Source organism: Colias eurytheme, chromosome 3, assembly GCF_061535395.1.
Source record: "Colias eurytheme isolate Ceu_HAF_F1 chromosome 3, ilColEury1 Martin Lab GWU primary, whole genome shotgun sequence".
NCBI lineage: Eukaryota > Metazoa > Arthropoda > Insecta > Lepidoptera > Pieridae > Colias > Colias eurytheme.
In genome coordinates, this window is record NC_142982.1 from 12,612,096 (window position 1) to 12,638,665 (window position 26,570).

Consider the following 26,570-nt stretch of genomic DNA (forward strand, 5'->3'; position numbering starts at 1 on the left):
CAAAACAAATTACTCTTGTATAAACAAGTCCTTATGCCTTTGTGGACTTATGGTAGTCAGCTTTGGGGCTGTACCAAACAAAGTAATATCACTATCATACAACGATTCCAAAATAAAGTGCTGAGAGAGATCGTGAATGCTCCCTGGTACATTAGAAATGACGACCTACATCGGGACCTTAAAGTAGATCTCGTCACGGACATAATTAAAAAAAACGCCGAAGCTCACGAACGCAGACTTCACCATCATGTGAACGTCGAGGCTATCCAGCTCCTTGACAACACGGACATAGTGAGAAGACTAAAAAGGACAAAACCTTTTGAGTTAGTTTAGTGAAGTGTCAGTGTAATATAGTGAGTGCTATTCATAAAGAACACATGAACAAAGTGTCTTCGCCTTAAATAGAGACATTAAGAAAAGTGTTAATGGACACATTCTTAGACATACTATACCTAGCAAATTAAGTTAGATTTATATTACTCATTAGCCTATAGTAAAGGGCTAGATCGTAATTTTCAATAATGATACCTTAGGTTCATTATTTTAGGTAAAAAAAAAAAAAAAAAAACCTAACTTGGCAAGTGAAAGTGACTTGTCAAGTGAATGGTCATAGTGCAATCTCCAGTGTATTAGATATAAGCTTCTTGATTTTATCCAAGCATTGAAAAATCGGCCCTAAGTCAATGTATAGTGTAAATTTAATAAGATGTCAACTGCCTTACAAAATCAGTATACGCGCCGTAAACTTTGCACCATAAACATCCAGCATACAACTGTAGGAGCCATAAAGAACAAAACAGGGTCCCGTGAAATATTCACAAGCGATAATAATTGGGCCACGAAAATAGCGGTAAGGAATATTAAAACAAGTTAAAACTAGTTTTATAACTTTTCACACAATTCTTAAACGGAATATCGAATTGTTTTTAAATTTCAGTTAGTTTTGGACATGGAAGCAGCCATCTTCAGGAGATTCATCTAATCGGCACTAGCAACTGGACCTCTCTGTAAAAAATAATTAATTATGTAGTTAATTAAGTCGTATGTCGAAATTCAATGCAACGTTTTCACTATAGAGAAGAGACTAAGTACTATACTAAAAATATTCCATAAAACATCACATTTCATAGCCCACTACAGTCACCTGCTTGCGCAGGTTCGCGTCAACGAGCGCGCCATGTGCGACCCACACATGCGTTTTAGAAATCATAAAATAAAATTTTCTCCAAATTCACAAACATCGCACGACCGAAATGTGAAATATCTGTCGGGAACAGCCCTATAATTCAGTGTTTTTATTTCTATTACTATTTATTGGCAGATATCTTGGCAGATATACTTCAGAATTATCCTGAAGTGACATGTCAAAATGATACGTTTTTGAAAGGATTATTTTTATTTAATAGGTAATATCGTTTTATTATTATTATATTGTATTGGCTAAAATTTTATAGCTAGCTAGCAGTATAAAAAGGAGCGTGGGTGAGCACACGTGTCAGAAGTGAAACTTCTTTGACAAGATTCAAAGATACCAAAATCGTCGCCTTACTCCATGACGTGACGGTATTGCAATGACGCGACCTTGAAATTTTACTCTTAACGCGCCTTAAGAAGTTTCACTTCAAAAAAAGAAAATGTTAGCCTATATTATCAGTCAGGACTGTCTCCAGAATTCTTATTCCGAATTTCTCGAGAATTTTTACGATGTGTAAATAGTTCGTCAAAGAAAGAAATCCAATATATCAAAGACATAAAAATCGGTTCAGCAGTTCTTGAATTATAAATCATGTAACAAACCCTACTTTGTTTTATTTGTATGTTAGATACACTGTATAGGTACGACAGTGTCAATCAAATCCCAATATTTCTATGCTAAATATATATAATACTAGCGGTCCGCCCCGGCTTCGCCCGTGGTACATATTTACGTTTTCTCTACATAAAAACCATCCTCGTACTTCAAGGAATATAATAAAAAAAGAATTATCGAAATCGGTTCAGCCGTTCTCGAGTTATGCGCTTACCAACACATTTTGCGATTCATTTTTATATATAAAGATTATATGTATACTAGTTATTAATTTACATTTCTTAAATTTATGTATTTAAAAAATATCTGATGGTACAGAGAGATTTAAAACATCATCTTTCCTTACGCCTCACCTGCCAGAGTCGTCTAAATAATATTAATAAGACCATTTTCTTGTATTGCTTATTCTTCATCATCAAGCCTTTGTTTGTTCCCGCCATCATGCCCCTTATGGCTGCCCTTATGAGATCTACTGCTAGTTGATAGATATCAAATGCCCTCACTGAACCACCATTGCTCCATATTGTTCCAAATTTTGTATAGATAATATTCTGAAATAACATAATGTTAAAGCTATAAAAAAATACAAAAATAAATTATTCAATTCTGAACGCAATTCACTGCAATACCAAAAAACAATAGTTTGAACCTCAAAGAGAATTCATCTTTTCACAAGCTTTTTCATCGCTATTTATTAACCAAGCTAAAAATACCAAAACGAAAGATTAAGTCGTTGATTACTCTTTTGTTTTGTATTATATCGAGTTTATTTTGTATTCCGATTTAATTCAGACCCTGTTTTTGTTTCATTTCATTTTTTCCTCTCATTCCGTTCGGAATAATTGTTTTTTAGATTGCGGATTACGGACCGATGTGGTTATAAGTTGATAAGGCTTCTATATTGTGAAATATACCTATATATAATTGTTAGTGGAAGCAGAATTCATTTTAGTATATAAAAACATTATTTAATTTTACTCTTTAACCGACACAATATCATAATTATTATCATACGATACAAAATATTATATACATTTATTCATTAAAATATTGTTATAAGACTGCACGTGATACAAGGTGTTCAAAATTGATAGCGTATTTTAGATCAAGTTTTAACATTTAATAAAAAGCGCCACGTTTTTAACAATCTACTATAAAAATGTTATACATCTGATATAATATTATTTTGTATGTTATTCTTATATATGTCGTGGTCATATCGTAGATTTGATCATTTCATGATATGAGTGGCCATTTCACGAAATGGTCGCATATCGTGAAATGGCCAACATAGTTTGATCAGATCGTTAAATCGTCAACGTTTCACGATTTGGTCATCCACATTTGGCCAGATCGTATAAAATATAAAGAGTCCATAAAATATTAAAAAAATTCAGAATAACTATATTCTAAAAACTTGTTTAATGTCATTAAAGTTAGTGCCGCGGCAGCGGCCGGCGAATCCCAGAAGCGAATCGTTTTTGCAATAGAAAACAGTTAGGTTAGGTTAGGTTAGACTTTGATAAACAACGCACGAGCCGAGCGAGCAAAGCGAGCGTGCCGCGGCAGCGGCCGGCGAGTGCCAGAAGCGGATCGCTTTTTAAAAAACAAACAATTATAATAATATAGTAGTAGTTTTTTAAATTATTTTATTTAAGTCGCATTTTTTCTTAAATACATATAAGATATCCACATTTTCCATAGTACTCGTACCTCTTCGTCTTAAATTCTTTGCTATGACTTTCTTCATAATATTGTTATTAAACGAATTATGAAGTTTTTAACTGCGAATAATTTAATTTTCGCCAGCGGCCGCCATCTTATCACATAATCACAGAGCTTGCAGCGCCTCTACCAACGATTAATGTAACTATTTTACGATATGATCAAATAATTTTGATCATTTCATGAAAAAACCGTGTGTTAATTGGCCATATCGTGAAGCGATTTCTTATCATTGATCTGCCCAAACCACATCATGATGTGGCCAAACTAAATTGGCCATTTCACGATATGCGACCATTTCGTGAAATGGCCACTCATATCATGAAATGATCAAATCTACGATATGACCACGACATATATAAAAATGAATCGCAAAATGTGTTGGTAAGCGCATAACTTCGCTGTCGCGCGAGATAACACGTAGTTACTGTGCTCCTCGTATTTAATTCTTATTTCGTGGTAAAAAATAACATTTTAACTTGGAACAGTGTATCATCGTGAATATAAGTGTCTCATGGAAGTATCAGTGCAAAAATAATCTCAATAACGGACGCAAACTTGTGAGATAAAACTTAAAAACTTTATAAATTTTCGATTAACGGCTACTTGCAGTTCGTCCTTGTCGCTGCGTTATAACGCTCCAAGGTCACGACGGAACGCTTCGTAAAGCGCTTGAAGCGCTGTTGCAAACATTGTCAATTAGACGGACGCATTTATAATTATAATTTTTTTTTTTTTGAGACCGAAAATTGTTTAACGATTTTACCCATCAATAATGGCTCCTCCGATTAAATGTGCAACATGTCAAAATATTATAAAAACTAAAGACTTCTTGACCTGTCACTTCTGTAACTCTAAGTACGATATAGAATGCGCAGATATGAGCCGCCATTTTTTTAGATTGATGATACCAGAACATAAATCGTCTTGGAAATGCGGTACCTGTAAAAGTAAACTGGCGTCAAGTGATTCAAATATCGCAGGTAGTGACAGTGCAGTTGCTGCTTCAGCTTTCAATAAGTCTCAACACCTGGAAAGTATTACCGGCACTGCGGACTGTTACATTACAGAAAATCGACTGCGCGTAATATTAAAGGAAGCCTTGGAGTCGTCAGTGATTGTTCAATTAGGAGATATACAGAAGCAGATAAGCTCTTTTCATGAAAGTCTAGAATTTATTAATACACAATTTGAGAATATTAAAACTCAGCTGGAAGAAAAATCTTCTATTATAAACGATCTTAAAGCAGATAACCTTTTCCTGAAGACGTCAGTAAAAGATTTAACAAGTAGACTTCATACAATAGAACAGCATATGAGGGAAAACAACTTGGAAATAAACGGCATTCCTGAACATAAATCTGAAAATTTATTGAATACAATTGGCCAATTAGTCAAGACAGTTGATAACCCCATTGCTCCTGCAGATATCTTGTTTGTCACTCGTGTCCAGAAATTGAATAAGGATGATTCAAGACCTCGCTCTGTTATAGTAAAACTGCGTAATATACAACACCGCGATGCAGTTATTGCTGCTGTGTCAAATTTCAATAAAAATAATTCTGATGCCAAACTAAATTCTCATCATTTAGGTATTGGTGGAGCACCCAGCCCTGTTTTTGTATCAGAACACTTGACACCGACTAATAAATCGCTTCACGCAGCAGCCCGGATCAGAGCTCGCGAGAAAAACTATAAGTTCGTTTGGGTCAGGAACGGCAAGATCTATGTCCGCAAAGACGTATCCAGTCAAGCCTTTCAAATACGCAACAGGGATAGTCTTAATATTATTAGTTAGTAACTTAACTTAAAATGTTTTTATATTTTTTTTACTTAAAATTCGATATGTACTACCAAAATGTCCGTGGTCTTCGTACCAAAACCAATGATGTGTATAACGAAATCCTACAGCATGACTACAAATCTATTGCATTTACCGAAACATGGCTTAATAGCAGTATAGCTGATAGCGAAATATTCGATTCAAGATATGTAGTATACCGAAGAGATCGACAAAATTATATTAAGAACGATGGCGGTGGAGTCCTTTTAGCAATATCACGCGACACTCCATCGTATCGCATTCAAAATTGGGAATCGGAGTGCGAGGATCTGTGGGTCATGACTGAGGTATTGTTGAATGGTAAGACAATTAAGTTAGCTATTTGTATTGTGTACCTTCCCCCGCCCGTTAATATCGGAACATTGAATATATTCTTAAATAGCTTAGAAAAAGTATTGTGTACTGCTGATAATGTTATAGTGGTAGGTGATTTCAATCTCGGTTTCATAAATTGGAATAGGACTTCACACAACGATGTATTGATTCCATCTAATTACAACTGTTCTTTGGGTCATAATTTGATAGATTTTTTATTATCTAATAGTCTAAATCAGTTTAATGAGTTTAGGAATTGTAATTCGAAAGTATTAGACCTAGTCATAAGTAATTTATCCAATAGTATAATATCTGTCTATAAGTCAGACGATAGCTTATCCAGAATCGATTCTTATCATCCATGTCTATTAATATCACTAAATAACTGTCGAGATATTAAATTCCTCAAATCAAAATACAATCCTAGACACAACTTTTGGAGAGCAAACTATCCTGCACTTAACAATGAGCTTGGTTCTGTTGATTGGCTGGATCAGTTATCGAATCTGTCAGATGTTAACGATATGGTCTCTGCATTTTACAATATTCTGAATTCTGCTATTAAGAAACATGTCCCAATACGAAATGGATTTAAATCTAAATACCCAAGTTGGATGAGTATTTCATTAATAAAACGCTTAAAAGAAAAAGACAAGGTTAGAAGGAGGTTTCATAAGTATAATAATCCACGTGATAGCATAGAATATAAAATACTTCGCGAGCAATGTCAAAAGTTAACTAATAAATGTTTAAGTGATTATAAACATGCTATAGAGTCTAATATAGCAAAAGATCCTAAAAAATTTTGGCGCTATTTTAAGGATAAATCTAAAACAAATTCTTCGATACCTTCCGAAATGCATCTAAGCGATTCTGCAACCTCCACTGGACTAGGAATAGCAAATTTATTCGCTGAGCACTTTCAGTCAGTGTATACAGCCAGATCCGGTCCGACAAATCATATAAATTATTCTTCATTAAACCACAATAATATTTCAAATGTTTCCTTTTCTGTGACAGATATACTTAAATGCATTCAAAAACTTGACTACAATAAAGGTCCAGGTCCAGATCAAATACCTTCACTCTTTGTTAAACGGTGTGCCAAAGTTCTCGCCCTTCCTTTATCATTGATATTTAATAATTCATTAAGATTTGGTATTTTTCCATCATCGTGGAAAGAAACTAGGATAATTCCACTCTTCAAAAAAGGTGACCGTAGCAATGTTTGTAATTATCGACCAATCGCAATTTTGAGCTGCTTTCCAAAAATTCTCGAGTCTTTGCTAACTCCACTCATCTCTAGACATATTCATCACTCAATATCACCCCACCAGCACGGCTTTGTTAAAGGACGCTCTATACACACTAACATGGTAACTTTTATTTCAAACCTTTCTTATGATGTTGACAGAGGGAAGCAAGTAGATGTTATATATACAGATTTTGCAAGCGCCTTTGACAAAGTCGACCACTCAGTTTTATTACAAAAGATATCATCCTACGGAATATCAGGCCCCCTTCTTAATTGGTTTCAATCGTACCTCAGAGAAAGACCTCTGGTAGTATCAGTTAACGGCTATACTTCTAAATCATACCAGGCAACTTCAGGCGTGCCTCAAGGATCACATTTAGGCCCTATTCTCTTCGTCATATTTATCAACGACATAACTGCTGCTATCAAAAACTCAAAAGTCTCATTATTTGCTGACGATCTTAAACTTTATAAAGTCGTCGATTCAGTTTTTGACGCACAATTGATTCAAAGCGATCTAAATAATATCCAATCCTGGTGTGAAGCAAACAAAATGATCATAAACCCAAAAAAATGTTTTCACCTCATATGCACCAGGAAAAAAAATGTACTTAAATCTAATTTTGTTATCAATCATGTTCAAATAGAAGAGGTCAAAGAGATGAGGGACTTGGGTATTGTGATTGATGGGAGCTTAAAGTTTAATTCCCATTTTGACACAATTGTTAAAAAGGCGAATCAGATGGTTGGTTTCTTGAAAAGAAACACAAAAGGTTTCCGTTTTAATAGTACCCGGATTATTCTGTACAATAGTATGGCTCGCAGTGTTCTTGAATACGCGAGTGTCGCTTGGAACCCCTACTTCACCGTTCACTCTCAACGACTGGAAGCTGTACAGCGTAGGTTCACTCGGTATCTTGCCTTCATTTCACCTGGCATTTCGCACAGACGCCCTTACTATGATAGATTAGCTTTTTTCAAAATGGACAAACTTCAGGACAGAAGAGTCACCCTAGACTTAACATTTTTATTTAAATTGGTTAACGGAACAATTGATAGCCCAGATTTGCTCAATAGTATAATGTTTAATGCTCCCCGTTCGATTCCCAGAAAACCTATCCGCACTTTCAGCATTCCAACTTGCAGAACAACTCTCGGTTCAAACTCTCCAGTATATCGCTTATTAAGAACCTACAATGAACTCCTCACTAAAGCTCCGAACCTTGATATTTTTCACGATAGTTTGCCAATGTTTAAACGAAAGGTGCACAGATCATATCACATCACGTCTTAGAATTAAGCAATATTGAACTAATATACATATTTTAGTTGTATAAAACATCCTCATTGACTACATTTATCTTCAGTTTTTCTTGTAATGCTGTGTACATCTATAATAGGGTCAAGCATTAGAATATTATTACTCTGTATTTAATATTAAGGAATGATGTATGCGCGATCTGTCGATGTACCTTAATAAATAAATAAATAAATAATAAATAAATAAATAAATAACTCGAGAACGGCTGAACCGATTTCGATAATTCTTTTTTTATTATATTTCTTGAAGTACGAGGATGGTTTTTATGTAGAGAAAACGTAAATATGTACCACGGGCGAAGCCGGGGCGGACCGCTAGTTGTTAATAAGAATGTTATACATCTGCTATATTATGAAATCATTTAAACTTATTCTCTGTCACATATGTTTTTAATTTTCCCTCTTTAAAATATATCAGTTGGAGTGTGGAGTTCTCAATTAATAGGTTATTATTTAAGTAGTTTTATCGGTCTCAAGGCATCTTCACAGTTCTCCATTCCCTATTTAACACCACAACTACCAAGTGTATCCCACGACCATATAAGCTGACGGTTTCGGTTTGCAACACGCTGTAATCCAGTGACCAACTTCCAAACTCTCCTCTTGCTCAACGGATTACTGAATTAATTTCACTTACACGCTGCTAACTTGTAATCGTTAAGCGTTCTAGTCTTGGATTCGTATGTAATAATAACTTAAAAAGGGTGTATTAAAAGTTATGCAAGGCTTAACTAATTAATTTAAAATCAACTCTTGACATTTTTTGTGTATCACACAGGACATGAGATTATTTTGAAATATGCCTTAAGCAACAATATATAACACCAAACGCAACATTATCTACCAAGCAAACAAAACCCAGCAAAACAATAATTTCCGTCGAATTGAAAATAATACCAAATACAAGATAAACCGAGTTAGGCATTGTTCCTGACACTCGACGCGGTTGCCAACTCGCAAACACTTGCACTGCAACATGGCCTGTTTGCGTTTTGTCCGGCCAACTTCACTACATTTAAGTAGTTGTGATTATTCAACGTCACTTACAGATGTAGGACATTTGAATTAGCGCATTTGGATCCTTACTTTCCATAATGATTTGTCGTAATAAACTTATTTGCTCGTTACATTATCTTATAATATAAATAAATCTCGTGTCACAATGTTTGTCCTCAATGGACTCCTAAACCACTTAACCGATGATAATAAAATTCGCACACCATGTGCAGTTCGATCCAACTTGAGAGATAGGATAGTTTAAACATGTAGGTACCACGGGCGAAGCCGGGGCGGACCGCTAGTTTACTATAATATTTTCCATCCTCCGAGCATCAATAAATTTGTCCTGATAAACAACAAAACAATATCCCAATGTTGTTTAATAGATCATGTGCAACAAACAGACAAATATGAATACAATCTTTTTATAATTATAGATTTCCATATACAGTGCATATGCATCTAAAAGTGATAATATTACACTAGAAAAACAGCTTTTCAACCGGCAAATTTTCAGCCCATTAATGTACCTTTGTAATCAAAATTCATTCTTACCTTCTCATTCAAATATTTAACGAAACAGCTAACACTACTGAAACACACTACTGAAATTTACATTAAAATACTTTTTTTTATATGTATGTATGTGTCCATAATAAACGTATTTCTTATTCACTTATCACTATACCAAAGGTTAAAAAAGTCCAAACACTGATCCCATCTCCAAACCTTGTCTATAGAAAATCCGCGCTTTCCCCGTCAAAATGTTTGGGAGCTGCCGTCTATTGATCCACAGCAAACAGTGAAACAAAACGCCGCAGAAACTAACAAAAGAGGCTTTACATTCAACCCGTTTTAGCTCCAGGCCCGCCATTAAAGAGGATCTTAAATATGCGTTTTATCCCAGTTTCTCTACATTGGTAAATCTTCGCTTTGGTTCTGTTTTTGACCCATTGGTTGACGTGGATAAGCATTTTTTTAATTAAAATGTCATGTAGGAGAGATGTCTATAGTTGTTGGATATTATGTAAAAAATTTGGATTGCTTACCTACCTTATTAATTAATCTTATCATTCAAACAAGATAAATACTTGACTATCAATACAATGTGGTTTACATCTTAAAAATGTTCATTTTCACACAATATTTCTTTACGTAATAACTATACATTAAAACAAATTAATTTATTAATTAATTGGTGACGAAGTCACAAAGCGTGCAATAAATATTATATGTAAAAGGCAAGTCACAATATTCAATAACGCCCATATTTACGCATGCCATGTTTTATTACAAATACCAAAAGAGGGCGACAAAATAGTATCCAAAATAACTTGTAATATCTCAAGATAGGATTCTAAATAAATCTCATATTCAAATTTCACCTTTTAATTGTCTCTGAGAGGTTGAAAAGGTTTATTTCACTTAATTTTTATTTGATTCTTAAATGTTGAACTGTTAAATAAAGGTCTGCATTTAGTAATTCTATCGTATAGTATAGTATCTTGATGTTGAACATTACAAAACCACCGCATTTTATTAATGTGAAAAATAAAAATTACTCATCCATACATTGAAAAGTTTCCAAAACTTGTTTAATTTAACTGCGGACAAAGTTTGGTAATTTATTCAATTTCGTTGGACAAATTGCTTTTATAATTATGCTTTATGTGAATAACTTCGATGTTAAAGTGATTAGAATGTATTGTTTAATTATATACTTTGATGTTCAAAAGCGTTTAAAACGTTTTATAATTACACGTTTATCTAGTTTGTTATCATTTAAATTTTCAATATAACTTAGATTATATTAAATAATATATATAGATTAATATTTAAAACACAATAAATCAAATTATTATATTAGTCCGGGATACATCGCCCATTTTTGCAAGTGATTACTATCAAGCTAATTTTTCGTGAGTAGCTTTATTTTGATGAGATGCCCAATAATTTCATGAACGAAACTCTCGATTGTGGTAGCTTACAGAGGTATCAAGGATAAATTTTTTTGATTTGACGGTTCTCAAATATTTATTACGCAATTTGTAGGACAATATTTCTGTTGAATTATTTAAGTATTAAATAAGTGAAAATAAAAAAAATCAGCTGGTTACTAATCATTTATGATGACTTCGTTATCGATACACATTGGAAAGGGGGACTCTTTGATCAAACCATAGATTTTGTAGGACAAATATTTTTTCGAATAATTTAGATAATTATCTTGAGATTGAACAAAAAAAAACATTCAGTTAGTAATTAATATTTGAGAACCATCAAATCAAAATATTTTATCCTTGTTTCCTCTGGTAGCTACCACAATCGAGAGTTTTGTACATGAAATTATTGGGCATCTCATCAAAATAAAGCTACTCACGAAAAATTAGCTTGATAGTAATCACTTGCAAAAATGGGCGATGTATCCCGGACTATATTAAATCAAAATATTAAAATAATTAAAAATGAATAAATCACATTTGCGTGTGAAGCAATTATAAAATGGTCTGCATGTTATTTTAACTCGCTGATAATGTGAGGGTCAATTTTAATTGCAAACTTTCATACTGAAACATTTTATTCGTACTACACTTTTAAATGGTTGGCAATTATCATATTACCAATACGTTATAAATAAATGTACTCGTTAAATACAGTTTTATTTAATAGGTCATTTACAAAAAAACTGTAAATCATATATTGCGATGACATAAACAGACATAACATACATTCTGTTTTACAATATTTATATAATAAATTATATTACTTAAACTACAGTACAGAATAAGTAATCAGTATATCAAAAAGTTCCATTTTCATCGAATTCTAAAACCTAGTAAAAGTAGTAGCTTATTATTTCATTATCAACATACCACCAACGGACCAACCAACCAAGAAACCCACATTCCACACGTGTCACCATTACGCATCTCCGACCCTGTGACACCGCATTTTATTACAAGAACATAAAAAAACCTCTAACAGTATCATTTCCACTGATATATTGCACGTACCAAGCCCAATTCTAACATTGGATACCTGAAGCAAATCCTTAGATATTCGGAAATATATCAAATGTATGTCCTTTACGATAAGGCGGGTCATACAGAGCGAGCATCCTCGCGAAGCAATTGTAGCTCGGTCGAGGAAAACGCGTGTGCCATCGATATATATCAAACTAGCTATTACCCGCAGTTTCGCCGGCGTGGTCAAATTTTCATGGTACGTTTGTCCCTTGGCAATAGAATTGTTCAAAATCCTTTACTAAAATCGTAGCGAATGCATGATTAATTTAGGCCTGATCGCTACAATAGTTTGTGTGTACATTGATTGACCAATAAGTCACCTTTCCGTTTCATAAAATACTAGATTTCCGCCCGTGGCTTAATCGTGGTCCGCGTAGTCAACGAAAAACCGAATATCATCCAAATCGGTTCAGTGGTTATTGCTGTTTCGCGTAGCAATTGCTTCGCGAGGCTGCTCGCTCTGTGTAAACCTGCCTTTTGACATACTGATGTATGCGCGCTATAAAATTGTCATAAAAGTAATTCATTGTTATAGCCAGTTATAAATTTGGTAATCAGGGTTATTTTACACTTAATTTAGAATATTTAATTTTATGGTTACATGTACTATGTAAGTATAGTTTGTGTTAACAATTTTGAAATATTTAAATAGGAACGAAAGAATGGAAAATGTTCGGGGAGGTATTTTAGCTGGTATTTAGTTTAATTAAAAATACTACAATGAATTCGATTATTTAGGTCGCTTAGTAAGTGACCTATTATGTCGAAACGGTTTAATAGGTCAAGATACGTTCAAAATTCGATGACGTTCAAACGGTAATATGAACTCCTAATTTTTTAAATATTGTACTACGAAAATTAGCGTATCTACATATTGTAAAACCAATTTACAATGCTACTTTTATATTCTAATAAGCCGATAACACCATACTTTTCCGTCTGTAACACGTAAATCAAGGAATACATTACAAAGATTTTTCCTTTTCCACGGAACACGATTCTCATCTTCAATTACTTAGAGAATTGTACATTCAAACGACAATAAATCAACCATCAAAGCCTTCGAATCGAGCGATACGTTCCGCCTGGTGGGGTTACCATGCTTCTTGTATTTAAAAGTTTTTTTTATTAAATTTCTAATTTTAACTTCTCACTAAATGAAATAGTTCATTATAATAGTTTTAATATGAGATCTATTAAGATGAATTAATTATTTATTAAAGCTATATCTTTCGCAATTTTTGAGTGAAGTCGAATTTATGTCCTCTACGACGTACACGGGCTAACATCTACGTCAAGAATTATCAAGATCTTAACCACCTAAGCCAAACTACCAGCCAAACCCATGCAGTAATAGTGACATGAAAAACAAACATAAAAATATTCGGAACCTTCTAAATTTCCCTCTGAAAAAGTACAACGACAGCTTCACTTACAAATACATTAGATAGCACGTTATACAACTAGCAACTAATTGTTTAAATGAAGCAAACGCAAACAAAACAGTCCCATTAATAAAACAAGATACTGCAGCCTGGTCACCATGGTAGAGCTGAGTTTCAATAGCCTTTGTCCGGTGAAAAACGAATGAGTGACGCCCATTTATAACATGTCAAGTTTGAAAATTTAGTTAATAATTGTGTTCCCGACCTTTGTTCCGCTACTGGATGACCGTTCGCGTTGGTGGGAAAATGCTTTTTATTTTTTTTATTTTAAAACGACATATATTGTGGTTTTTTGATATGACTCGTCTGTTATGTTCTTGAGTCTTTTTGCATGTGATAATTTAGTATGAGGAATAAGATTTCTGTATGTATTTCTCTACAATAATTAATTAAATTAAAATTAGCTCTAAAATTTTGGTTATTTTTTTAGAAAAAGGTATATAGTTCATCCATCGGTACTAAAGAACCTACTAAAAATCAATATTTATTTTTATATAACTACATAAAACGTAATAATACCCCATAATACCGACAGCGACATATTATCTAACTTAACCAAGGGTAACCTTAAAAACATTTTTAATATATATTTCATCCCTTCGCAGCTCAATTCCTTCTTTAAAAATTTAACATTTCAATTTTCCCGCTTAAAACATTACATAATTAACTCACAATAAAGAACTGAGAAATACGCAATAAATTTTAATCAGGGCCCTTTGAAAGTTTCTGTCATTATTCTAATGGCGGATTTGCATTGAGCTACGAAATTACGAGCTTACTGCTTGCGAAATATTTAAAAATTAATTTGTTAATTAATTTAGGGAATTATAGCGAACTTTAAAGGTTGAATTAATTTTAAAGTAAATTAATAAAAATGAAAGTTTTGACGTCAGTGGTATATCTACCAACTTTTAGGTCTTATTTATTTTTAAAGTGATACCGAGAAAAAACCTTAACGTAATATTGAACGTATTACTAAGAATAAAAAAGAAAAAAAAATTAAAAAAATATGATCAAATATTCTTGTCTATAATATATTTAAATTTGAAAGTACCTTGTTACCTTTAATATCATTTATAAAATATTTAGTACGAAGTAATCTGTTATAAGCCATTATTTTTAGCAATATTATTTATGAGCTTAACTCTTCCCATAAACTGAAGCCTCATTCCCCATTTAACGCTTGTTGTAAAGTTGAAATGTAGTTTTAAACTTTATAGACGTTTTCTTACAACCTTTTAAATGATGCTTTTACAAAAATAACTGAAAGGATGATAAATATTCTAGATTTAGTTTAGGTCTACGGCCTAGTCTACAATCTATTTATGTCTTATATTGTTGAACAAATCTCAACATGAATGTCTGAATAATGCCTGAAGGCAAAACTATAAGAAATAGTTTAATAGAGGTATTTTAATAAAAATATAAAAAATTATCATTTCTAAATTTTCTTCATATTCTAATATACCTACTCTTTGCAAAATGCTTACATATTATTATGGGGTGACGCATTCGTGTGAATGTAAGAATTAACCTAAAAGGACATTTGAATCCAGGTTGTGTAAACAGCTTTATTTCTTCAGAAAGTGACCAGTGTACACCATGCATTATCACCAAGCACCAAAGTTATAATGAACAGTGACCCGTCATTAAAAATGTATCTGAGTTGATTTCACTGGACAATAACCTTATTCCATTCCCTAGGGTCGAAACGTAATTTGACGCGTGAAGATAGGTATGTTTTAATATTAAGCACAGATTATAACCGACCTATATCTGTAACACATTTGACGAGGTAATTGCCATCCAATTTGGGCTTGATTAACTTTATTTTTGGAAGGACAAAAGTGTTCGCGCCATAATGCATTATTTATGATTCTGAAAAACAGGATTGTCCCGTTGACCGTATTCGAGGAATTAGGTCATTAATTCGTTTATTGTTTTTATATTTTACATCATTCTTTACTTATTGTATTTGTTTTTTTTTATTTGCTATATTAAACACTAAAATATAGTCCCTTGACAATGTTATAAAAAAAGAATGCATGCATTTTGTTAAAAAGAAACATATTCGTTCTAGAGTTAGGCACTTTTGCAGCGATAAACTTATTTTGAATGTGCGAGTAATACCTAGTAATCCATACTAATATTATATGTAAATGCGAAAGTAACTCTGTCTGTCTGTCTGTCTGTTACTCAATCACGCCTGAACTACTGAACCAATTTGCATGAAATTTGGTGTAGATATATTTTGATACCCGAGAAAGGACATAGGATAGGTTTATCCCGGAAATCCTACGGGAACGGGTTTTTCTCTGAAAACGCGGGCGAAGTCGCGGGCGGAAAGCTAGTAGTTTATAATTTTTAAATACTCAATAGTAACAAAACTTCTTCTTCATCAGACCTCCGAATTATTCAACAACAAAGTTCTCAACTTCTACGAGCAAATCATATCTAAATATCGCCGCGCGTCACCGCTTAAAACAGAAGATCCAATATAAAATTTAAAAGGAAAATCTCGGCTGACTTGTCTCGAATATTGAAGCACTTTTAATATCGAAGCAAATTCAATAATCTTATACTTGGAATCCTTTTCAATCGGCCCGAAGAGAGTGGAAATGTCGCTCCATTCAAAACGGGAAAAAGAAGTAGTATTTCTTGGGAATTTCGATGCAGTTCTTCTATTTGTTTATACATAATTTTAACTATCAACAATTGTTAGTTTGTTACACATGACATGTCGGTTTCATTACGTTTCTTTATTTTATAAGATCAAAGCTATTTTCTCGTGTTTGATTTTATGCATGTTACAAAATACTTTAAGATCTTCCAAGCTGGCTGCTAAGTGTGCGAAACATCTGTTAATAATACAATAAATAAAATAATTTAAAAGCGGTTATAGTATTTAATTTCTAGAGCAAATCTTTTATATAAACTTGGGTAAAAGGTACCCCTTTAGTTTAATATATTTATTTATTATACAATGTATTTTTATATGATTACCTTTATTAGTATTGGGCTCAATTATAGGCGAGTTCACACAGAGCGAGCAGCCTCGCGAACTAAGCTCGCGAAGCAATTGCTTCAAGCAGCTCAATCTGTGAAGGGTTGATGTGGTTGACCAAAAATGACGTCACACGCGCTTTCCTCGTCGAGCCACGTCCACACTGACCGAGCTGCTCGCTCTGTGTGGACCCCTTTTTGAGCCCAATACTAATAAAGGTAATCATATAAAAAATAATGTATATATAAATAAATATGTATATGTAGCCCATTTTACCCAAACTGAAATATGACCTGTCAGCCACCTACACAAAAGTATTGAATTACAGGAAAATGCTGGGATTTCTGCGTATTTTATTTTTACTAGAAAGAGGGGTGCTATAAGGTTCTATATATTTTAACCGACATCAAAAAGTAGTAAAAATTTCTGTTGTATTTTATGTTTCCTACTTCATTATCTACTGCATATAGTATTTAGTTAGTTACTCTTTTACACGAAAACTACTCAACAGATTTTGTGATTACTTGGCATAAGCTATAGATATATCTTGTTTTTGGCCGTGGGTTCGTTCACGGCACAGCAAGCTAACATAATAGTTACAAATCTGCTCTACCGTGAAAGTTTCTTTTCTAATACATTAAATTAGGAATATCGATAGTTAGATAAAATATTTTTGCCTTGTTTTAATTACTTTCTCATTATCCAATATCTGAGAATTATTTCAAAATGAATTATCGTGCAAATTTGTGAAATTAAATCTTCTGTTTTCCTTTAATTATAAAAAGGTCAGTAATTAAAGAACTTAATTATAAAACCTTTAACAACGAGCGTGCAATTGACGTTTTACCCAGCGCAGGAACATCATCCCGTTGTAGGCCGAGAGCTTGTGATAAAAATATATAATATAGTATATGTGAAGAAAAATATCATCTGTATTTTTCGTTTACGTAGTTTGTAAGTATCAATATCTATGGACGCATTTCTAAACTTACAATTATTTATAAATTATTTTCAGCAGCACACTGATCTTGCTTTCAGAAACGAATCCTACATCTGAATATCCAGGTTACATAATTTTCAGTTTTAGTAAAACGAAACTGAAAATTATATATTATTAACGATTTTTAGGGTTCCGTAGCCAAAATGGCAAAAACGGAACCCTTATAGTTTCGTCATGTCCGTCTGTCCGTCTGTCCGTCTGTCCGTCTGTCACAGCCGATTTACTCGGAAACTATAAGTACTACAGTGATGAAATTTGATGGGAATATGTGTTGTATGAACCGCTACAAAAATATGACACTAAATAGTAAAAAAAAGAATTGGGGGTGGGGCCCCCCATACATGTAACTGAGGGATGAAATTTTTTTTTTCGATGTACATACCCGTGTGGGGTATCAATGGAAAGGTCTTTTAAAATGATATAAAGTTTTCTAAAAAACATTTTTCTTAAAGTGAACGGTTTTTGAGATATCAGCTCTCAAAGTCGTAAAAAGTATGTCCCCCCCCCTCTATTTTTATAACTACGGGGTATAAAATTCTAAAAAAAATAGAGGTGATGCATGCTAATTAACTCTTTCAACGATTTTTGGTTTGATCAAAGTATCTCTTATAGTTTTTGAGATAGGTTGATTTAACTGTAATTTATTATATTTGCTGCTACGGAACCCTTTGTGCGCGAGCCCGACTCGCACTTGGCCGGTTTTATTTAATACATGAGTAATTCGTAATTGCACTCCCTATACTACAAATGCTTGAGCAACTCTTTCATCCATTGTCCGTTTAATCCCAATGCACGGCGTGTTAATTAGAACTCGTTGCGTAGATGTGCAGAGAAAAAAGGCATTTAAAGCTTTTGCTCTTTTTAACCGACTGTGCAAGAAGGAGAATGATTATTAAGGAAAAACAGTTATGATCGTCGCTTCATGGATGTTAAATAGGTCCCTTATCTATTACCTGAACCTCGTCATTCAAACGATAATATCTTAAACCCAGGATACTATATATTGATATGCATAACACTAGGTTAGAACATTTTGTATTTCTAAACACAAAACTCGTTACCATGATTTCAGTGAATAAGAACTTAAAATAATTGTTCCATTAAGGGTACCCAAGATTATGACATAATTTATCTACTTACCTTTAATAGTCTACTTGATAAGTTGAAAATGGCGTAAACTAGAGATAAGGCTCTTAAAAATACGTGCGATAGCTCATTTGATTCGGAATGACGTCTAGAAAAATGTATCGGAAATGTTTATTAGCACACAAAAAATTGCAAAAGTTATAGGCAAATTAAGTTTAAAAAAAATAGGTATTTCGTTTATTGTTAATAACTCCGAAATTATTAATATTTCAGAAATTATGAAAAAAGATTCTTAAAGAGGAGGAAATTTCCAACGAAAAACTCCCGACTCCCGGAATTCTATCTTAATTATTTATAATTTTAATTTAACGCTGAAAATAGGCCTCCGCGCGGCATTTTTAGATAGCGCGCGCGGCTTCAAAACCGAGCACGTCACACTAATTATTTTTTTAAGGTATTAAATATTAATTTAAAAATTTAAAAAAATTATGGTGTATTCCGAACACTTCAAAGAATTTGCTCCCGTTGGAAATTTTACTTAAAGTTAATTTTTCAACAAATTAGACAAATGTTAACTAACGAAATTTTTTTGAACTTCCGGCCTTATTGCACATTAAAAAAAATGTTTAAATAATTGTCGGTAAAATTTTTCACTTCGTGGAGCCCTTCATATAAATATACTTAATAAGATCGCGCCATAAAAGTTTAAAAAATGTTAATACTTTGTTTATAATAATTTTTTCAAGTTAACAAAAAACTAGAAATTTCTAGTTTTTTGATCAATTTACTTAAATTGAAAAAATTTTTGTTTGGAAATTTCCTCCTCTTTAAGAATCTTTTTTCAAAACTTCTGAAATGTTAATAATTTCGGAGTTATTAACAATAAACGAAATACCTATTTTTTTGAAACTTAATTTGCCTATAACTTTTGCAATTTTTTGTGTGCTAATAAACATTTCCGATACATTTTTCTAGACGTCATTCCGAATCAAATGAGCTATCGCACGTATTTTTAAGAGCCTTATCTCTAGTTTACGCCATTTTCAACTTATCAAGTAGACTATAAAAAGTTAATCAGTAGGTATACAAACGCAAAATAAACCCAAAAGACGATGAAGTGTAAATAACAAATGCCTTACCTGTACAAAATTTTGCGCGAATTTTCTAACTCAACAACAAAGTTGTCTTATTTTTCAACCTGTCCGAATTTCATCACACGAAGTCTTCATAAATAATGCGAATTGTGATATTGTAAAAGTTTCGAACATTGTCAATCAAAAGCTACCGTTCAAGCCTATTCAAATGGCTCGATGGTGCTCCAAGTTAAAAGTTTTCGAGGGTCCCTCGTCAAGTCTTAACGTATAAATTATGGACGATGGAAAAAAGCCAAACTTCCATCGTAATTGTTTCTACGTTTCGAGCATTCGATAAGTTTCCAAAGAATTCCTTTTAATGATCTACGCCTGTTTTAATGTTAACATTGAGTTTCATAATTGTGAGCGTGGTATAACGCAAGTTCTTTTGTTTTTACTCCATAGTCAAATTTGTTTTTATTCGAGTGATGAACTATCCATTGCTGCTTTTATAAGGTAAAGTGGAGATGAATATATATGATAGATGTTCTAATATCGACTCGTTTTGTAGCACTAATTATACAATGCCTCATACATAATTGTTACAATGTCCGTCTAATTAGAACATCATGTTACAGATAAATCAAATTAAATTTAAATTTTTTATACACAACAAAATAAAGGGAATATTGCCAAACGCCTGATTTCTTAATATTTTCTAATAGTAACGGCAATTCTAAACCTTACTGATAATCTTTATTTTTAGCACACGCAATTTGATGCGACAAGGACGCAACTTTTCATAACCCTATATTCTACCCACAGACATTTATATTCTACCTATAGTAAATGTTTGTTTCCCATGATGTAGGTCAGATGTTACCCAGAAGGAAATACAAATTGAATAAACTGGAACCATAAGTAAGACTTGGGCACGCGTAAAATATTGTAAATGTATTTTTTAACCCTCAAAATCCGTTTATTTCAGGTGGAGCCGCCTTGCTATAAATCTCACCCTCTTAAGTTGTAGCCTCGTAAAATGTGGGCCGATTGTACCCCACTGGTATCTAGATTGGTTTTATCCAATATCGCCTGTGCGATGGTTATACATATATAATATATTTTATTTTACTATGTCTTAATAAAAATTGATGTGCGCGCTCGTGATGTCATAGTTACAGTATTTTTTGAAATGTACATGCAAAGAATTTCATACGGAATTCAATATTTATAATTTACTATCTGCGCTTCGCGGTTTCGCCCGCGTGGCTCTACTACTGTTGGTTTAAGCGTAATGATATATAACCTATTATAGCCTTCCTCGATAAATGGGCTATCTAACACCGAAAGAATTTTTCAAATTGGACTAGTAGTTCCTGAGATTAGCGCGTTTAAACAAACAAACAAACTCTTCAGCTTTATAATATTAATAAAAAATTAACAACTTGCATGTATTTTAAATATTTGATATTACCTATGTCGAAATGTATAAATTCTGATGATTCTGATGATTCTGATAATTAATTTCTCATTTTATATCGAATTAATTAATAATTAATATATTATTAGGAAGTAAATCAATTGGAGCAGGACTTCAGCTAATTTGGTTTATTACATTTCTAATATTCGTAAGGCTTCATGGAGAGGAAAATTCGGAAAATCGCTTCGAAAACTATTAATATGAGTATATTAAGAGAATTTTCCAATAGCATTATATTGGAGATACATCTGATAATCTTATTAGGGATGAAGGAAGAAATTCCTGCATTCCTCAAATATGTAGGTATAATAAAATAATCTGTAATCTTCATTGCTTTAAACGTGGTATGAAATATTTTCTCATATTCAGATACGAAGATATCAAATAGTTAAAGTAAATGTATAAATTTGAATAATATCTGTACATAATATTAATGCTATAAAAATTACAATTCAACTAAAATCTATACATATAATAAAATCGTAGGAAAGTCAAAACTGTACATTGAATATTTTTTTAAAAGAATACATAATCCATGATCTATAATCGATATAGAAGCCAAAAACATAGTTTTTAGAATTTTTGTCTGTTTGTCTGTTTGTCTGTTTGTCTGTTTGTCTGTTTGTCTGTTTGTCTGTATGTTTGTCCAGGCTAATCTCGAAAAGTACTGCATAGATTGACTTCAAATTTTGCATGAATATTACTAACAGGTCGGGTGAGGCTTTTTTAAACATATTATCATGCTATCACCTCCGGGGGAGGAGCCGTGAACCTTTTTTTTTCTTACGTATTCCGTGTATTACGACAGCGTACAATCTAAAGACTCATGTTTAAATGTTGGTTTCGGATAAGCCATGCTATTATCTAGCTTTACACAATAAAAACTATGTCATTTACGTAATTTGGGCAGAGAATCAGTTTAATGAATTTATTAGTAAAGTATACAAATTTGAAACAGCGCCATCTATGAGATTTCGTAAAATTCAAATCAATTTACATGTTAACACTACTGAACACAATGTTAAAAATTAATAATTTAAATATAATTATGTTATTTATTTATTTAACTCTATTATGAATTTATATTTATAAACAATAATACAAAAAGGTTAGTTCGTTGATAATTATTATTCCTTCATCATTTACATGTTGTAAGTAAAAATATACTTTGACTGTTAATACTTTTGATCAGTATTTACCTGTATGATTATTGCTTGGTAATTAATATATTTTCATGTCGTATACCTAATTAAAAACATAAGTTTGATGTGAAACTAGCTGGATTTATTTTTACACACTCACAGTCTTATATTTTGTGTTAATGTTAAAATAGTATTAATAGTGTAAATCATAATATTTTTTCACAATTAAAAATATTTCCTTTTTTTGATGGTGTTGGCATCGAATTAAACCGCGCTGTCGTTTCGTTCACAAAAAGTGAAGTTATGAGGACTGAATATGTAGCCGCCTCAACTTACGGAAACGAGAGTAACCTGCGTTGTCTGTTAGTTATTGTATAGTCGAATTTAACGTTACATGGAAATTGGCATCTAATTATATGAATAATACTTATATTAAATCTGTAGAGGTCAATTCTGTACATGAAATATATTTCCTAAATAACTATCACGAGGTGATTAGGGATCGACACTGACGCCAAAAATTTTTGTCCGTCTGTCTGTCTGTATAACCGTTATAGAAACAAAAACTACTCGACGGATTTAAACGAAACTTGGTACAATTATTAGTATGAAAGAAATGTTCTCCATATTATATAAAAAATATCTCCCGACATCATAATTAATGTCTATCTTTTATGGTTGAGCTTAGGAGTTCAAAGCTTTCTGATTATATTTGTCTACTAGCTGTGCCCGCGACTTCGTCCGCGTGGAATAGTGACTATGGGACCTATGACCATGGGCTCAGGGTGGGGCAACAATAATTGTTTTTATTTTCATGCTTCCACTCCCACGCCCACTCCCAGGCCCACGCCAACGCCCACGCCCACTCCCCTTCACAATTGGTACCTACCAGATCAAAGCCAGGGTAAGCGCCCCACCCAGCCCCACCGTGGCTACGCCCATGCTGAATTACTACTTAACATACAATTATTGAGTAAAAAATTATGATTAGTATATAATATCGAAAATCAAAAAAGAAATGCCTAACTAATTCTACGTTAAATTTCTTTTAAATTATGTCATATTATTTTTTAGGAACCAGGGGGGGAGAGGAGCAAATTCTATTTCCTTCCTTTCTTAAATGGATGTTTTTAATAATGTATGGTGTAGCCACTGATCAGCTTAATCGATACTCAATTTTTATCAAATCCAGCAACAAATCCAAATTAGATGTTTCCTGTCTCACGCACGTAACTAAAGGCTGAAGAGAGAGAGAGGGAGCACGTAACTTAACCGTTTAGACGAAGAAAAGTGTATAGAAAAAGGAATAAATAATTTCATAAACTTCCCAACGATCTTTAAAAATAAATGATTATATCATTTTTTTCATTCCCACTTTTACCCCTATGTAGGTATAATAAGTGGATGAACCGATTTCGATACAATTTATCTAAGAACCAGCGTCGGAAAATATGCTGCCTAACAAAAAAAAGCCGCATCTAATTCGGTTTACCTGTTAGCCAGCTACGGTGCCTGCATAGACAGACACACACACACACACAGAAATACATAGCAGTCAAACACATAACACCCGTCTTTTTGCGTCGGGGGTTAAAAATATAATACGACATAATTTAAAGGACATTTTGTGTGGAAAATTTACCTATTAGAAGTAACCATAATGTTAATTTGACCCCGCCCCCCCTACTACCTCAGCTTACCCCCAAACCCTTGGGGAATTTTGATATGATCATCTGGACATGTAAAGGAATAACTGTAGCGTATAACAGATAAATTACGTTTTATCGTACATTGTACAGTGTACAATAGAATGCCTTAGCAAATGTTCGCCGTGATTACTTATAAATTGTCATAACTTTTTTATTTATGAACCGATTGACATGAAATAAACACTAACTGTTAAATGAAGATTACCACAATACATTAGTGAAAACCGCATCTAAATCGGATAAGCCGTTTCTGAGATTAGCGTGCACAAACATACAGACAAACAGACAAAAAATTTTTAACTACAGTTTTGGGTTCAAGATCGATTTAATAATAACACCTGCTAATTTTTTTATACATATTTTCATTGTACAGACATCGCTTTTCCACAATTTTATTATATGTATTGATGATGATGATGATTGATGATTATAACACTCTCAGTCCGTTTTAACTTAATTTTTATTTACTCGCATCAGTGCCACCTAAAAAATCTTTATATCGAAATTCGAACAAAGCTAAGAAAATGAGAAATAAGAGTTCTCAAGGATCGTTAGAGGTAAGAGGCTTACTATTGACCGAAAACAACATATTGTGTTATGCCGAGAACCTGAAACCGCTTCACAACGAGAATTGCGGCTCACAGCTGACCGCGAACGGCATGTACTATCCTGTGAGACCGAAACCTTCACTGAGAGGGTATAACGTCTCACAGCTGATCGCAAATGGCATATTTTATCTCGATAATCTGAAACTTTTACTCAATATGAAGACCGATTGACAAATGATAGGGTGCACCATAATATTATTCGATCTCTTGAAGATGAACATGAGCATAAGCAATGACTAGAGTAGGGACGCGAATATTACCATTATTTGAGACAAGATTATTTGAGACAAGTACGATTAATAAGTTTTTTAATAAAAGATTAAGAATTGAAACTATTTGGTCTCTCGAAACGGACGAATAGCGAGAGGCCCGTCTTACTGTAGACAGATTTCGACAGTCTTAATGACTTAAGAGGTAAACATAGAAGATCAATCTACGAATTCGGTGGTGTGGTCCGACAAATATAAAAGTGGGTTTGCTTATAACCTCACAATTGATTACAGATCATCTTCTGTATAGGCGATATTAACGTAGTATGTTCTTTTTGTAATGCTTTAAAGAGGAGTAAGGAGTCGGCTTTCGTTTGAAGATATACCAGAACCTTTGAAATCACTACTTTTAGAGGAACATGTGCAATCTAAACAGTTCTTAGACAATATTCGCTCTTATAGTAGTGCGTTTTAAATGATCCTTTGGTGCTCAACAATTATCAGAGGATCCTTTCATGCTTACTTTTAAGATACAAGGTCAAGTTTATCATTTGATAGGATCCCTTTTGCCTGAAGGCCAACCTAAGTTTCTTCAAATATATTTTGTATTCGACTGCAACGAATAGTCGAATACAAGATATATTTCTCGAATTTAAAATATTACAATTTTTCCTACAGTAGGGCGACGAATGTATTTTCGCATAGTAACGGAGGGGAACTCGCGGGGGGTCAAGTGACGCGGGCCACGTACCACAAACATGCTTAGTTTGTTGTACCGAGCGCGAAAGAAAGTCATCGTGTTTTTAGTAAAATTACTATGTAAACTAACGTAATTTAATACTTAGGTACATATTATATAATGATGCGCTCAAACTGTTAATCTACATTTAATTTAGATTATTATTTGAATTACTAAGCAATGTAGAATTTAAATCAAATTCATGTTTTCCTCAGATTTTCGATGTCCTCCGATTTTAAGATTTTCTTATCAGAGTATTCAATTTTAATGTAGTTTATTTTTATAAGAGACAATTAAGAACATTCAAAAATAAAGTGTCACGTATTTTTTTTAAACGACGAATGACGAAAAACGACGTAATCGCGGACGAAGTCGCGGGCAACAGCTAGTTACAAATAAAATGATAAACTATAATTAACAATAGATATAGGTATATTATTCTAAAAGCATTGGTGGGTGTTCATTTTATAAACTAAAACTATTTCTGTACAAAACTTCTTGTTATTTTCATGAAACACCATCCCATTCGTAAAGTAACACATCATATTATGAAAGCACTTTTCCTAAAAAGAAAAAGCAAATAAAAATAAAAGTATTTTAAACCACAATATCCTCGTCAAAATCACCAGCAAGCCTACCTCAATTTTTAAGCGCCCGCGTTCAGAATACATTATTTCCCGCCATAGCGTGTCGTCTATGAAATCAAGAAGAATACAAAATAGATTGGCTATCCTCTCAGGGGACTTTAAACTCTATTAAGCTGGGATAAAGCGTATTTTGGG

At 33.0% G+C, this 26,570-nt stretch overlaps 1 long non-coding RNA gene across 1 annotated transcript in view; it reads right to left on the reverse strand.

The window, feature by feature from the left end:
* Nucleotides 1-637: 637 nt before the first annotated feature.
* LOC149910008 (uncharacterized) overlaps nucleotides 638-26,570 on the reverse strand; it is a 68,811-nt gene continuing 42,878 nt past the window's right edge. The window contains exons 2-3 of the long non-coding RNA XR_016458459.1: nucleotides 2,164-2,361; nucleotides 638-1,005 (exon numbers count right to left, since the gene is read on the reverse strand). This is a non-coding gene — a long non-coding RNA (uncharacterized LOC149910008). The remainder of the gene's footprint in view (nucleotides 1,006-2,163; nucleotides 2,362-26,570) is intronic.